The sequence below is a fragment of the Bos indicus genome, chromosome 11 (assembly GCF_029378745.1).
Source record: "Bos indicus isolate NIAB-ARS_2022 breed Sahiwal x Tharparkar chromosome 11, NIAB-ARS_B.indTharparkar_mat_pri_1.0, whole genome shotgun sequence".
Taxonomy (NCBI): domain Eukaryota; kingdom Metazoa; phylum Chordata; class Mammalia; order Artiodactyla; family Bovidae; genus Bos; species Bos indicus.
The window spans coordinates 88,256,074-88,269,902 of record NC_091770.1 but is presented as its reverse complement, the minus strand read 5'-3'; positions in this window follow the sequence as shown (position 1 = coordinate 88,269,902).

Below are 13,829 nucleotides of genomic sequence, written 5' to 3'. Positions count from 1 at the left end.
ATTGTGGAGAAAAATGGATTGTCAAGTCCAACGAAAGCCTGAACGTTCTCCCTTCTCTTACCTTAAGCTTCTGTTTAACTGAATGTTACTTATTTATTTATTTTTCTGAATTATTTAAGCACTTTAGCCAGAATCTTCAATGCTGTGTTAAAGGAATAGGGGTGAGTGAGAGTGGGTATTCGTGTCCTATCCTGGCCCTTGGAGCACAGGTCACCCTCCATCCCTTATGGATGACCTGACTCTAGGATTTTGTTGTAATATATAGTCTTTATCCATTTGAGGAAGAACCCTTCCATTGTTAGGGATTTCTTGAGAATTCTAAATCATAATTTGGGGGGTGAATTTGGTAAAATACTTTTACCATATTTATTGAAATTATTTCTCTAGTATATGATACCGATTTTTCTGATGTGAACTACCCTTTCATTTCTGCAATTAATCCTACCTGATGGCAAAACCAATACAATATTGTAAAGTAAAATAAATAAATAAACAAAACTGAGATAAAAAAAAAATCCTACCTGAACACGATGTATTGTTACTTTTTATAGACACTGTTGCGTTCTGTCAGCCAATATTTTGCTTGGAATTTTTGAGAATGAAATAGAGCTGTGGTATCTTGTGCAGACCTTATCTAATTTTGGAATCAAGGTCACACTAACCTCAAACAATAAATGTCAGTTTACATTTACTCTTAGTCCTCAAAGTCATGGATAAATCCTCTTAGGTAAGCAGACGTAAATCTTCCATCCTGTGGAAACTGGTTTCAGAGATGTGACTTGAGTGAGGAAAGATGCACAGCCGTTCGCAGACAGAGCAACTCGGCCCAGTGTTCTACTGAAATGGAGAAGGGGCTTTTGAATTTAAAAGGAAATAGCATTCTTGTCCATAAAAAGAATGCTTGTACTGTGGAGCTTTTCTTTAAAAAAAAAAAATTTTCGGTGTTAATTATTTATGGGGCTCGCTCTCCACAGTGTGGGCATGCGGCTCCAGGACCACGCGGAGAGTCAGTAGCCTGACTTGCCACCCACCCTCCCTTTTTGTGCTGATGGGAAGGCGCCTCCAGGCTCTGAGTGTCTTTGTTCTGGTTGATGACGCTGCCAAGACTTCGGATGTCTTTCTGGTTCATCATAAAGATCATCTGGGACAGGGGCCATGAGATGGGTTGAGAAGCTCAGCGCAGATACTGTGTTCACTGCCAACCATGGACACAGGCACTCTGAGTGGCACCAGCCCAAGGTCACAAGAATGCCAGGGCAGGCTGCAGAGGACACGTGTAGACAGAGCTGAAGCAGAGTAGAGGGAGGAGGGGAGTGCCCAGCGCTGTGGCCGTCCTGGCTGGGGGCGCCAGGCTCGGCAATGTAGGGGCACTGGCCCAACGGGGATGGGGATCAAGGTTTGGAAACCATGTGGAAGCAGGACGCTGCGGCTGTGACCACCATGCAGAACCCTTGAAGGCCCCCTCAGCTGAAGTATAGACTAAAAAAATACATTGCTCACTAGATCCTGAGAAAGTCTATTTGTCAGCCTGAGCTCAGGCTGGGAAAGAAATAGCTCCCTTGAAAATTCATGTAGGTAGATCTGCCCTCAGGTTCAAATATATACTACCCAGTTAGTTTCAGAAATTCTACTGCCAGTGTGTGTGTGCTCAGACACTCAGTCGTGTCTTACTCTTGGCGACCCCGTGGACTGTAGCCCTCCAAGCTCCTCTGTCCATGGGGTTCTCCAAGTAAGACTACTGGAGCGAGTTGCCCTCCTCTGGAGGATCTTTCCAACCCAGGGATCAAACCTGTGTCTCTTGCACCTCCTGTGTTGGCAGGCAGTTTCTTTCCCACTGTGCTAATGCCAATAAATTAATATAAAGTGGGGTCCCATCTAGTGATGCTTCTGGGGTGTTTGGCAGTAGCAAGTGCAAAACTTCTCTGGATGGAAAAGCCCTCCATATAGACCGCATACAATTCTCATACTTAATGGCTCGCTGAAAGTTTAAAGTAAATTTTTTTTAAACCACTGGAAAACAATTTACTATGAGCGAAAGAGTCAATAGATACAATGAAGAGAAAGATTAGGAACCAAAGAACTATAAAGAATGAGAATGACTGAAATGATTAAAGAAATCAAAGAACTAATTGAAAACATAAGACAATCCCAAGATATTGAAATTGAAAACGATGCAAAAGTTAAAACCCAGATGAAAAACCACTGGAGCATTTCTACACACTAACAACAAACAATCTGAAAAGGAAATTAAGAAAACAGTTCAATTTACAATAACATCAAAAAAGAATAAAATACTTAGGAATTAACCAAAGAGGCAAAAGGCACGCACAATTAAAAGTATAAAACATTGCTGAAAAAATTAAAGAAGACATTTAGAAATGGAAAGATTTCCCATACTCATGAATTAGAGAACGTAATATTGTTAAAATGACAATGCCATCTAAAGCAGTCTATTAGATTCGAGACCAATCCATGTCAAATCAAAATGATGTTTTTTGCAGAAATAGAAAAATCCATCCTAAAGTTCATATGGAATCTCAAGGGATCCTTAAGCTAAAACAGTCTAGAAAAAGAACAAAATTGGAGAGCTAATGTTTCCTGATTTCAAAACTTACTATAAAGCTCTAGTCATCCAAGCAGTGTGGTGTTGGCATGACCACAAACAGAGTGATCAATGGAGCAGACTAGAGAATCCAGAAACAGACCCTCACATATGTGGTCAAATGATCAACAAGAATACCAAGACCATTCAATAGGAAAGGCCAGGCTTTACAACAAAAGGTACTAGAAAAATTGGATAGTCACGTGCAAAAGAATGAAGTTGGACCCTTACCTAATACCATATACAAATATATTAACTCAAACTGCACTAAAGGCAACAGCATATAAGACCTAAAACTATAAGACTCTTACATGGCACAAGCCTCACAACACAGGATGTAGCGATGGCTTCTCAGACACGACACCAAAGGCACAGGCAAAACAGATGAATAAAAACAGACAAATCGGACTTCATGAAAACTTAAAACTTTGTGCATCCATTTACGCATTATCAACAGAGTGAAAATGCAACCTATGGAATGGGAGAAAATATTTATCTGCAAGTCATATAACTGATATAGGATTAATATCCAAAATATGTAAAGGACTTTTAAAACTCAACAACCACCACCAAAAAAGTAAAAAACCAGCCCAATTCAAAAATGGGCAAAGGCAGATTTTTTTCAGACTTAGATAATGAACTTAGGGCCACGAGGGAAGGCAAAGGGGGAGAGTGGGCTAGATTGGAAATTTAGGATTGACATGTACACACTGCTGTGTTTAAAATTAGATGACCAACAAGGACCTCCTGTATAGTACCGGGAATAGTGCTTAATATTCTGTAATAACCTAAGTGGGAAAAGAGTTTGAAAAAGGATACCTGCCTGTATACGTAGAACTGAATCATTTTGCTCTACACCTGAAATTAACTCAACAGGATTAATCAGCTATATTCCAATATAAAATAAAACTAAATAAATAGCAAAACAACAAAATAGAATTTTACTGCTACACTGATCCGATATTGCTGGGTGAGTAAGCTTTCTAAAACCTAGCAGCTTGGACTTCCCTGGTGGTCCAGTGGTTAAGAATCCACCTGCCAATGCAGGGGACATGCATCCAGTCCCTGGTCAGGGAAGAGTCCTCATGTCAAGGGGCAACTAAGCCTGTGCCCCACAACTCCTGAGACTGGGCTCTACAGCCAGTGCTCTGCAACAAGAGAAGCCACCGAAGTGAGACCCCGCCCACCACACCCAGAGAAAGCCGAAATGAAGACCCAGTGCAGCCAAAAATTAATAAATAAAACTTAGCAGTTTGAAAACCATAGCTTTGACTAGATGGACCTTTGTTGGCAAAGTAATGCCTGTGTTTTTTAATATGCTGTCTAGGTTGGTCAGAGCTTTTCTTCCTAGGAGCAAGCATCTTTTAATTTCATGGCAGCAGTCACCATCTGCAGTGATGTGTATGGATGTGAGAGTTGGACTATAGCGAAAGCTGAGCGCTAAAGAATTGGTGCTTTTGAACTGTGGTGTTGGAGAAGACTCTTGAGAGTCCTTTGGACAGCAAGGAGATCCAACCAGTCCATCCTACAGGAAATCAGTCCTGAATATTCATTTCAAGGACTGATGCTGAAGCTGAAGTTCCAATTCTTTGGCCACCGATGCAAAGAGCTGACTCATTGGAAAAGACCCTGATGCTGGGAAAGACTGACGGAGGGAGGAGAAGGGGATGACAGAGGATGAGATGGTTGGATGGCATCACCAACTCAATGGACATGAGTTTGAGCAAACTCCAGGAGTTGGTGAAGGACACAGAGGCCTGGCATGCTGCAGTCCATGGGGTTGGACACCACTGAGCGACTGAACTGAACTAGCAGCTTAAGGCAGTGAATGTTTCTCACTTTCTCAGTTTCTGAGGGTTGGGAAGCGAGAGTGGCTTTGTTGGGTCTCTGGATCAAGTGTCTGTTCTCTCACCTCGAGGCTGATGACTCTGGAGAATCAGCTTCCAGATTCCATCTTGTGGTCACCTCTGTTCATCCCCAGCTGTTGGCCAGAGACCCCAGGGCCTCTCTTATGGGCCAAGCACAGCAGAGCAGGGCAGCTGGTGTCCCCCGGAGCAAGGCAGGGAGAGAACGTACAGAAGCTGCAACCTCGACTCACCAGATCTCGGGGATGACAGATCTCCACTATCGGTCATACAGACAACCTGGGCACAAGGTAGGGGGCACCCAGGCTGCAGGTGCACACAGCAGGCACAGGTCTCTGGGGCCATCTTGGAGGGTGGCTACACAGTGTTTTTATTAAGAACCTTGGCTGAGGGGGTGCAGTGGGATCAGGGCCTGCCTGGGGGTCTTGATGCCTTTGCTGCTGGCGACAGTGGAGGGACCCCACGGTCTGAGCAGGGAGCCAGGGGGCCCGCAAGGAGCAAAGGGCCAACTTTCTACCACAGGCACCATTTTAGAAGCTCCTTGGAAACATTTGGTGGAAATGGCAGCGATAATTTTGGCTGTGTGACTCCTCCAGGCGTGTCTTGCTGTATCACTAAACTCTCAGTTTAGGAGTTCTGCCGGCATTTCCTCCAGCTGATACGATGTCTAGATGTCTACGATGTCTAGATGTCACCGGTTTACATGTGTCTTTTTTTAGTCGTAGCCAGTGCATTTTAAACTTATTAATAAGACCACAATTAACTTAGCTTTTTGAACTCAAGAAAAAGTACCATACTAAGTAACCTCAGATCATAGAACATCATCACTCATTCAACCATTTTACCTTTACTTTTTACATTTTACTTTTCCCAAATATTACTTTCACCTAATTCAATACCTAATTCTGGCTCTACGCAGAACCTCAAACTGGAGTAAATAATATTGTCACTTCCACAATGGGAGGGGTAATTTTGGCATATCTCAAAGACTAGATAGATAGAAGATAGATAGATATGAAATCATACTATTAAATATTTTGGACTTGAAATGATCATTCTATTAAAGAATGAAATGGCAAGGTATAATAGCCAAGGATAAAATTCATTTCTTTTTCCTTACCCGGCTTTCATATGTATGCAGCTTGTCTGGGGGGAAATATTTTGATTACTGGAAACATACTATACAGCATTAATAATGTTCTTTAATCTCACCATTGAAAAAGACACCCTTCAAGTTCAAGTGATCCACTGAAGTAGATAAAAGGACCAAAGTTCTGGAAATGTTGGGCTATTTCTACACCTTTACTCACAAGAAAGGGATCGCTTTTGTGTAGCATCTGCTAATAGATAAAGACAAGGGACTTGAATTCTAAGTCTTATGTTGATATGCAATCTAAAAATAGTAAGTATCGATTTTTATACACTTCAACATTTTCTGTATCAGGACTTTGCATTCTTAGTTATAGGCGAGAGCCCAAGTTTTCTGAGATTCCATAGCCAAACCATCAGTGAAGTAGAAGAAGAAGGAAAAAAAAAAACTCTTACTGGAAGCCATATGCAAGAGAGAGAGTGACAGTGTCTGAAAAGAAAGCCATTTCTATTTTTTACATCTTTTTCACTACAGTAAGGGTGTAAATTTTAACTGACATTTCCCAATGAAGAAAATCATCCTGCAGGGGAAAAAAATGGAGGCAATCACATACCAGAAGTATGTGGAAGGCTTCAGCATTGAGGGAAAAGATCTGCTTGATTTCAAATATTTTCAGCCAAGACAGAGCTTCTGTGCAGCCCCTGGAAGGAGGAGGTCGCAAGCATTTGACCCTCGGGAGGTGTGGACAAGCACGTGCCCCAGCCAGCTCTCAGTCTCACGAGAAACTCAGCAAGAGATCCTTTGAGCTCCATCATGCTGTCTATAATTCTGCCCTGGAGATGAACAGCTCTCTAAAATCAGTCTGGGTGCATCTAGCATGTAGCAGAGCTATGTGTTCATCCATTTTTCTGCCATGATAGCATCCTAGCAGACTCTTTGTCTTCCTCATCCCTAGTCCCTTCCTAGTCCCTAAAGGAAATCAACCCTGAATATTCATTGGAAGGACTGAGGCTGAAGCTGAAGCTCCAATATTTGGCCACCTGATGCAAAGAGCCGACTCAATGGAAAAGACCCTAATGCTGGGAAAGATTGAGGGCAGGAGGAGAAGGGGACGACAGAGGATGAGGTGGTTGGATGGCATCGCTGACTCAGTGAACACCAGCTTGAGCAAACTCCGGGAGGTGGTAAAGGACAGGGAAGCCTGGCGTGCTGCAGTCCATGGGGTCCCGAAGGGTCAGGCATAACTCAGCCACTGAACAACAGCAATCCCTGTAGTGATCTGTGACAGTTTGTATGTTCCAAAAATAACCGCAAAAATATTTCTACATGGTCAGCAACAAGAGCTGAAGCCTGTCTCCTGCCCTTGAAACAGGGTTGAACCTTGTGAATGCGACGGAGAGGGTGCTTTGTGAATTCCAGGGCTGGGTCATAAGAGGCGATTTAACTGCTGCCTGGTTCTCGCTCTCTCAATCTCAGGACATTCACCCTGGGAACGTAACTGCCATTTTGTGAGGAAGCCCAAGCTGCAGAGAGAGAACGTGTGTGGGGGTTGACACCTATAGCTGCCACCGCGTCACACATCAGACATGTGAGTGAGAACGCCTCTGAGAGGCCTCCAGCCCTGCCACCATCTGACCGACCACTACGGCATGGAGACCCTAAGTGGGAACACCTGGCTGAGCTAGGTCAACCCTAGGACAGTTGGAATAATACTTATAACCCAGGACTATAAGATAAATATAAAAATATTTATAAAATATTTAATATAATATTTTAAAAATCTTTATAAATAACAGCTTATAAAATTGTTCTGCCAATCAGTTTGGGGGGACTCCTTACACAGTATTTGATACCCTGAACATCATCAGAAAAGCTAAGACGTCACATCGTTTAAGAGTTATATAACCTTTTATTTGGCTCATGCCATGTTATGATCATGTACCTTTGAAATAAGGGGAAATAGGATCTTTAAAATTAATGTCTAGCCAAGAGTTTAGTTAACAAAGAATTAAACTGTACTGTTGATTGGTTCTTTGTGTAAATACATCTTAATGTTTGGGTTGAGAGGGGCCTTATGAAGGACAGTTTGTTGTAGGAAAGCAATTCTGTACGTGAGTTTAAGCATACTTGTTGCATTGTCTCTGCAGATTCTATTTTTGTTTACAATCTTAAAATGTCTGTTAGCAAAAATGGATGGATTTTCAAATAAAATGCAGCTTCCACAGAAAAAAAGAATTATAATCTCCAAATACTTTTTTGGTATAACTTCCTTAAAGGATTTTGAAAAACCATCTATCTACTCACATAGTTTTAAGTTGCCATCTAAAATTTTTGTTACAAGTTTAAGTGTCTGCAAAATACATTTGCACACAAACTCATTACGTTATTCTCTTAAGTGTATCAGCACAATTTGATAGCAGTGATCACCCGTATTTAAAGTACAAGAGCCATTTCTTCTTTAGAAGTCGAGAATTTCATATGGTTTCTTTTTCTCCCTGAACTACTGTTACTATCCCACTTCACCCACAAAATTTTATTCTATATAATGTGTGTTTGCATTTGAAAATCATTTACTTAGTATCCTACTGTGCCTTTCTCCATCTTTGGCTGCAAAAATATAATCAATCTGATTTCGGTGTTGACCATCTGGTGATGTCCATGTGTAGATGGGAATACCAGACCACGTGACCTCCCTCTTAAGAAACCTGTATGCAGGTCAGGAAGCAACAGTTAGAACTGGACATGGAACAACAGACTGGTTCCAAATAGGAAAAGGAGTACGTCAAGGCTGTATATTGTCACCCTGCTTATTTAACTTACATGCAGAGTACATCATGAGAAACGCTGGGCTGGAAGAAGCACAAGCTGGAATCAAGATTGCCGGGAGAAATATCAATCACCTCAGATATGCAGATGACACCACCCTTATGGCAGAAAGCGAAGAAGAACTAAAAAGCCTCTTAATGAAAGTGTAAGAGGAGACTGAAAAAGTTGGCTTAAAGCTCAACATTCAGAAAACTAAGATCATGGCATCTGGTCCCATCACTTCATGGGAAATAGATGGGGAAACAGTGGAAACAGTGTCAGACTTTATTTTTCTGGGCTCCCAAATCACTGCAGATGGTGACTGCAGCCATGAAATTAAAAGATGCTTACTCCTTGGAAGGAAAGTTATGACCAACCTAGATAGCATATTGAAAAGAAGAGACATTACTTTGCCAACAAAAGTCCGTCTAGTCAAGGCTATGGTTTTTCCAGTGGTCATGTATGGATGTGAGAGTTGGACTGTGAAGAAAGCTGAGTGCCGAAGAATTGATGCTTTTGAACTGTGATGTTGGAGAAGACTCTTGAGCGTCCCTTGGACTGCAAGGAGATCCAACCAGTCCATTCTAAAGGAGATCAGCCCTGGGATTTCTTTGGAAGGACTGATGCTGAAGCTGAAGCTCCAATACTTTGGCCACCTCATGCGAAGAGTTGACTCATTGGAAAAGACTCTGATGCTGGGAGGGATTGGGGGCAGGAGGAGAAGGGGACGACAGAGGATGAGATGGCTGGATGGCATCACCGACTCGATGGATGTGAGTTTGAGTGAACTCCGGGAGTTGGTGATGGACAGGGAGGCCTGGCATGCTGCAATTCATGGGTCTCAAAGAGTCAGACATGACTGAGCAACTGAACTGAACTGAACTGATGCCTTTCTGCAAAATAACATATATATATATATGTATATGCACATATGTATATTGAAGTTATAAATATTTTTATTTCCAGTTATCACAAATCACTCAACATTTAAACATTTTTATAAACATTAAGATAATATTTTATAGGAAAAACATTTTTTAATGATATTGGTAAGACTGTTTTTCAGTTATTTTAAGAATCCAGGGATGAAGGTTACTTTTGTATAGAATGAGCCAGAGTTCAGCATGAATTTTAATACTGGTGTTTTTACTGGAATAGATTTAAGTGCCAAGAAACCTCATATTAAAGAAGTAGATGGAATTGGGTGCTCTTTTGATAGAACATAAACTTCTTCTAAGTTATATGCTAGAAATTATGTAGCAATTCACTCTCAAACCTTATTTTTAGTGTTCTATCCCATGACAACTTGATTCCATCTAGCTTCCTTTTTATTGGTAGCGAAGAACTGGAACTCACCAACTACAAACAGTTCTAGGGAGCAAAAGGAGGAGGGGACTTTAAACCGCCCATTTAAGCTCGCCCTCTAGGGGGCGCCCCTATGCCCCCAGAACCTTCGAGGGCCTTTGAGAGCCCTGCACAAGTCTCTTCTCTTTAGGGGCCTGTTGGTAGGTAGCCGGGATGTAGCTCACTCCTCTAAATCACTTCACACCTCCCCAGGCTTTCTAAATAACTGTCTCCTTTCCTGAGCTCTCTGACCTTGCAGGTTGATTCATCAGGACAGAGAAGAGAGATGCATGTATTCATTCTTTCTGCCCTGATGGGTATGAAGTCAGTAACTAGTTAACAGAAAGCCTGAGGACTTAGATTTGGCCACATGAGCGTCCTATACTCTGAGGACCAGCCTCAGATGGCTCTCCTCCTGGGATCATTTAAACAGGAACATCATTGCTTTTTGAGTGTGCTCAATGGCTGATTTGCTTTACTGATATTTCCAGAAGTCCTTTGGAGGAAAGGCTTTAATGAAGCAAGGCCCTACAGGCTGTTGCATGGAATAGTGTCCTACACATTGCTCAGGGGTACAAGAAGCCGGGTGGGATATATTCAGAAGAGTCTTCCCCGGTGGCTCAGCGGCAAAGAATCCGCCTGTCAACAAAGGAGACACAAGAGACGTGGGTTTGATCCCTGGATTGGAAAGATCCCCTGGAGGAGGAAATGGCAACTCACTCCAGTATTCTAGCCTGGAGAATCCCATGGACAGAAGAGCCTGGCAGGCTAGAGTCCGTGGGGTAGTGAAGAGTAAGACACGACTGAGCAACTAAACGACAACAATATTTGGAAACGACTGCACCTCATTTTCTCTTCTTGAAGTTTCAAAGCACACATTAAAAGGTCTAAGAAATTATGTAACAAAAACCTGTTTGACTGGACTTTCGAGACTAATGAGACCACAAATCCAGTTTTTCGTGTAACACCCGCTAAGGCCCTCACCTAAAGAGACTTCCACAGAACCTCCTCAGAAAGGCTGAACTGATAAATCTCATAATAGCTTTTGGGGAGAAGCTGTTTCTCCGAAAGCCCCTTTCAACTGGTCCTGATGTGGTGAGGCCTCAGACTGTGCGGCTCTGCTGAGCATCCTGTGGGGCGTCAGCACGCGTGTGCGTGAGATGAGCTGAATGGACTCAACTGTGAAACTCTGAGCATCCTGTGGGCCATCAGCACGTGTGTGTGTGTGTGTGTGCATGAGATAAGTTGGATGGACTCTTGACTGTGCAGTCAGCACATGTGCATGTGCGTGTGTGTGTGTGTGTGTGAGAGAGAGATGAGCTGGATGGACTCTTGACTGTGCAACTCTGAACATCCTGTGGGCCATCAGCACGTGTGTGTGTGTGAGAGAGATAAGCTGGATGGACTCTTGACTGTGCAACTCTGCTGAGCATCCTGCACGTGTGTGTGTGTGTGTGTGTGTGTGTGTGTGTGTGTGCTGAGCTGGATGGACTCGACTGTGCAATTCTGCTGAGCATCCTGTGGGCCATCAGCACATGTGTGTGTATGTGAGAGATAGAGATAAGCTGGATGGACTCTTGACTGTGCAGTTCTGCTAAGCATCCTGCACGTGTGTGCATGTGTGTGTGTGTGCTGAGCTGGATGGACTCGACTGTGCATCTCTGCTGAGCATCCTATGGGCTGTCAGCATGTGTGCATGTGTGTGTGTGTGTGTGTGTGTGTGCTGAGCTGGATGGACTCAACTGTGCATCTCTGCTGAGCATCCTATGGGCTGTCAGCATGTGTGCATGTGTGTGTGTGTGTGTGTGTGATGAACTGGATGGACTCTTGACTGTGCAACTCTGCTGTGCATCTCGTGGGCCATCAGCACGTGTGTGTGTGTGTGTGTGTGTTTGTGTGTGCTGAGCTGGATGGACTCGACTGTGCAATTCTGCTGAGCATCCTGTGGGCCATCAGCACATGTGTGTGTATGTGAGAGAGAGAGATAAGCTGGATGGACTCTTGACTGTGCAACTCTGCTGAGCATCCTGCACGTGTGTGCATGTGTGTATGTGTGCTGAGCTGGATGGACTTGACTGTGCATCTCTGCTGAGCATCCTATGGGCTGTCAGCATGTGTGCATGTGTGTGTGTGTGTGTGTGTGTGATGAACTGGATGGACTCTTCACTGTGCAACTCTGCTGTGCATCTCGTGGGCCATCAGCACGTGTGTGTGTGTGTGTGTGTGTGCATGTGTATGTGTGCGTGTGATGAGCTGGATGGACTCCTGACCTCCACGTCTGAACATCCTGCAGATGGCAGACAGGCAAAGCAACAGGCCTGCTATTTGAGATTTTGACATGTGTACTTTTGGGGATGTTGGGAATGTTGTAATTTTCCAGTGCAAACTTTGACGCTTTGTTTCTGGGTCACAGAGAAAACACCACCTTTCATCTCCAATTACTGTTTTCCTCAAATCCACGCTATTTTCGTCCAGTTTCCTTTGAAAGACCAGAACAAACGCTAAGCCTTTGATTTCTCCATTTGTCATTCAGAGTCATGGTACAGATTTTAAAGTCTTACCTTATGTTCAGTTTGTCCTTCAGGACACGAGACTTGCTCCCAATGTTACCTCTTTTCCCAGCCCTTGTCACAATGTTGGAGTCACAGCACTCACCTTTATCAAGCACTCACCTTTATCATGATCATGTAAATGACCAACACGCTGATCATCAATATCATCTGTATCTTGTTTAATTTTCAAGGCCACACGCTCACTTTTGATGTCACTTCATTCCAATCAAATCACTCTTTATATATTTCACATAAAAAATTGACTTCACATAACCTTTGCTATTCTTTGCTCCGAGTAATGATAATTCCTTTTAAGTCAATGCATAATAATACATTCTTCTATTTTTCAAGGCTGCTAGAACAAGATTAATTTAGACAATGTTGAGATTAATGCTGCTGCAAGTCAAAACAAGTTGTGACATGTTGGAAAACATTCGGAATCTCATTTTTAATTTACAAATTAAGGGCACTTGAATCTTTCAAGGTCTCTTTGGAGACCTTTATGCTCTGAATGTTGTTAAGTACCAGACTCTTGTGCTTCCATAAGTTATACAATAACCCTCTTAATCACTTATCACTCATTAAATTTTTCTAAAATATTTGAGAGCCAGTTATTTCAACTTATGGCAACTCTTACAGTCATAAATTCCATTAACTTGCTGCACACCAAGTTCAAGTTTGACCCTTGGCCCAGTACCTTGCATATGGCAGTGACAAATGGGCACTCCCTTGGGTTGTGATAAGCTTTAATGGATACCCCAGACAATTACATTTCAGGAGAAGATGTTGTGCCAAGAAGGAACAGCATGTGAGGAAGAAAAGAGCATGCACCTGGGCATGGGAGGAAATAAGAACAAACTCACAAAAATAAGGACCATCTGTGAATTTAGTTTCCTGAAGACATTTGTTAATATTCAGGAAAAACTAGGGAAATGAAAAACTTTAGCTTAGAAATCAATTTGCACACGAATAAACTCCAAATGACTCAAATTGGGTACGTTGAGTGACAGGGGAGTCATCACCACCAATGAGCAGGAAATGAACTCTGTGTTTTAGGAGGCTCCATCAGCATCGTGTGCAGTCTGGAATGAAGCGGGGAGAGGGAGAGGCAGGTGGGAGGTGGCTGGATTCAAGGTGGAGGGACCCTAGTGGGGTGGTCTGGAGAGACACTGCAGAGACCTGAGAGCCTGGTGATGGATGCAATGAGGGGGTGGCAGAGAGCGGAGGCAAAGACATCTCCAGTTCTGAGCCTGAGTAACAGAGATAATTATGGCACCCATGACAAGGAGGAAAACCCAGTGGGGAGAGTTGGTCTGACGGATGGTCTTGAGCTTTGTTTTAGACAAGCGGCACGTGAAGTGACGGCTGACATCTGAGGGGATACATTCAGCTGGTGACAGAGGAACGGGAGGTTGGAATTCTAGGGCGTGCTGGGCACACGTACGTTCTCCCCATCACATCCACAGTGTCAGGGCCTCCATCATAGCTGTCTTCTTGCATCGTCTCAAAATACAAGGCCCCTTGTATTCATTATCAATCTCTTGTGTTCACTCACTCCCAGCCCCTGAGAC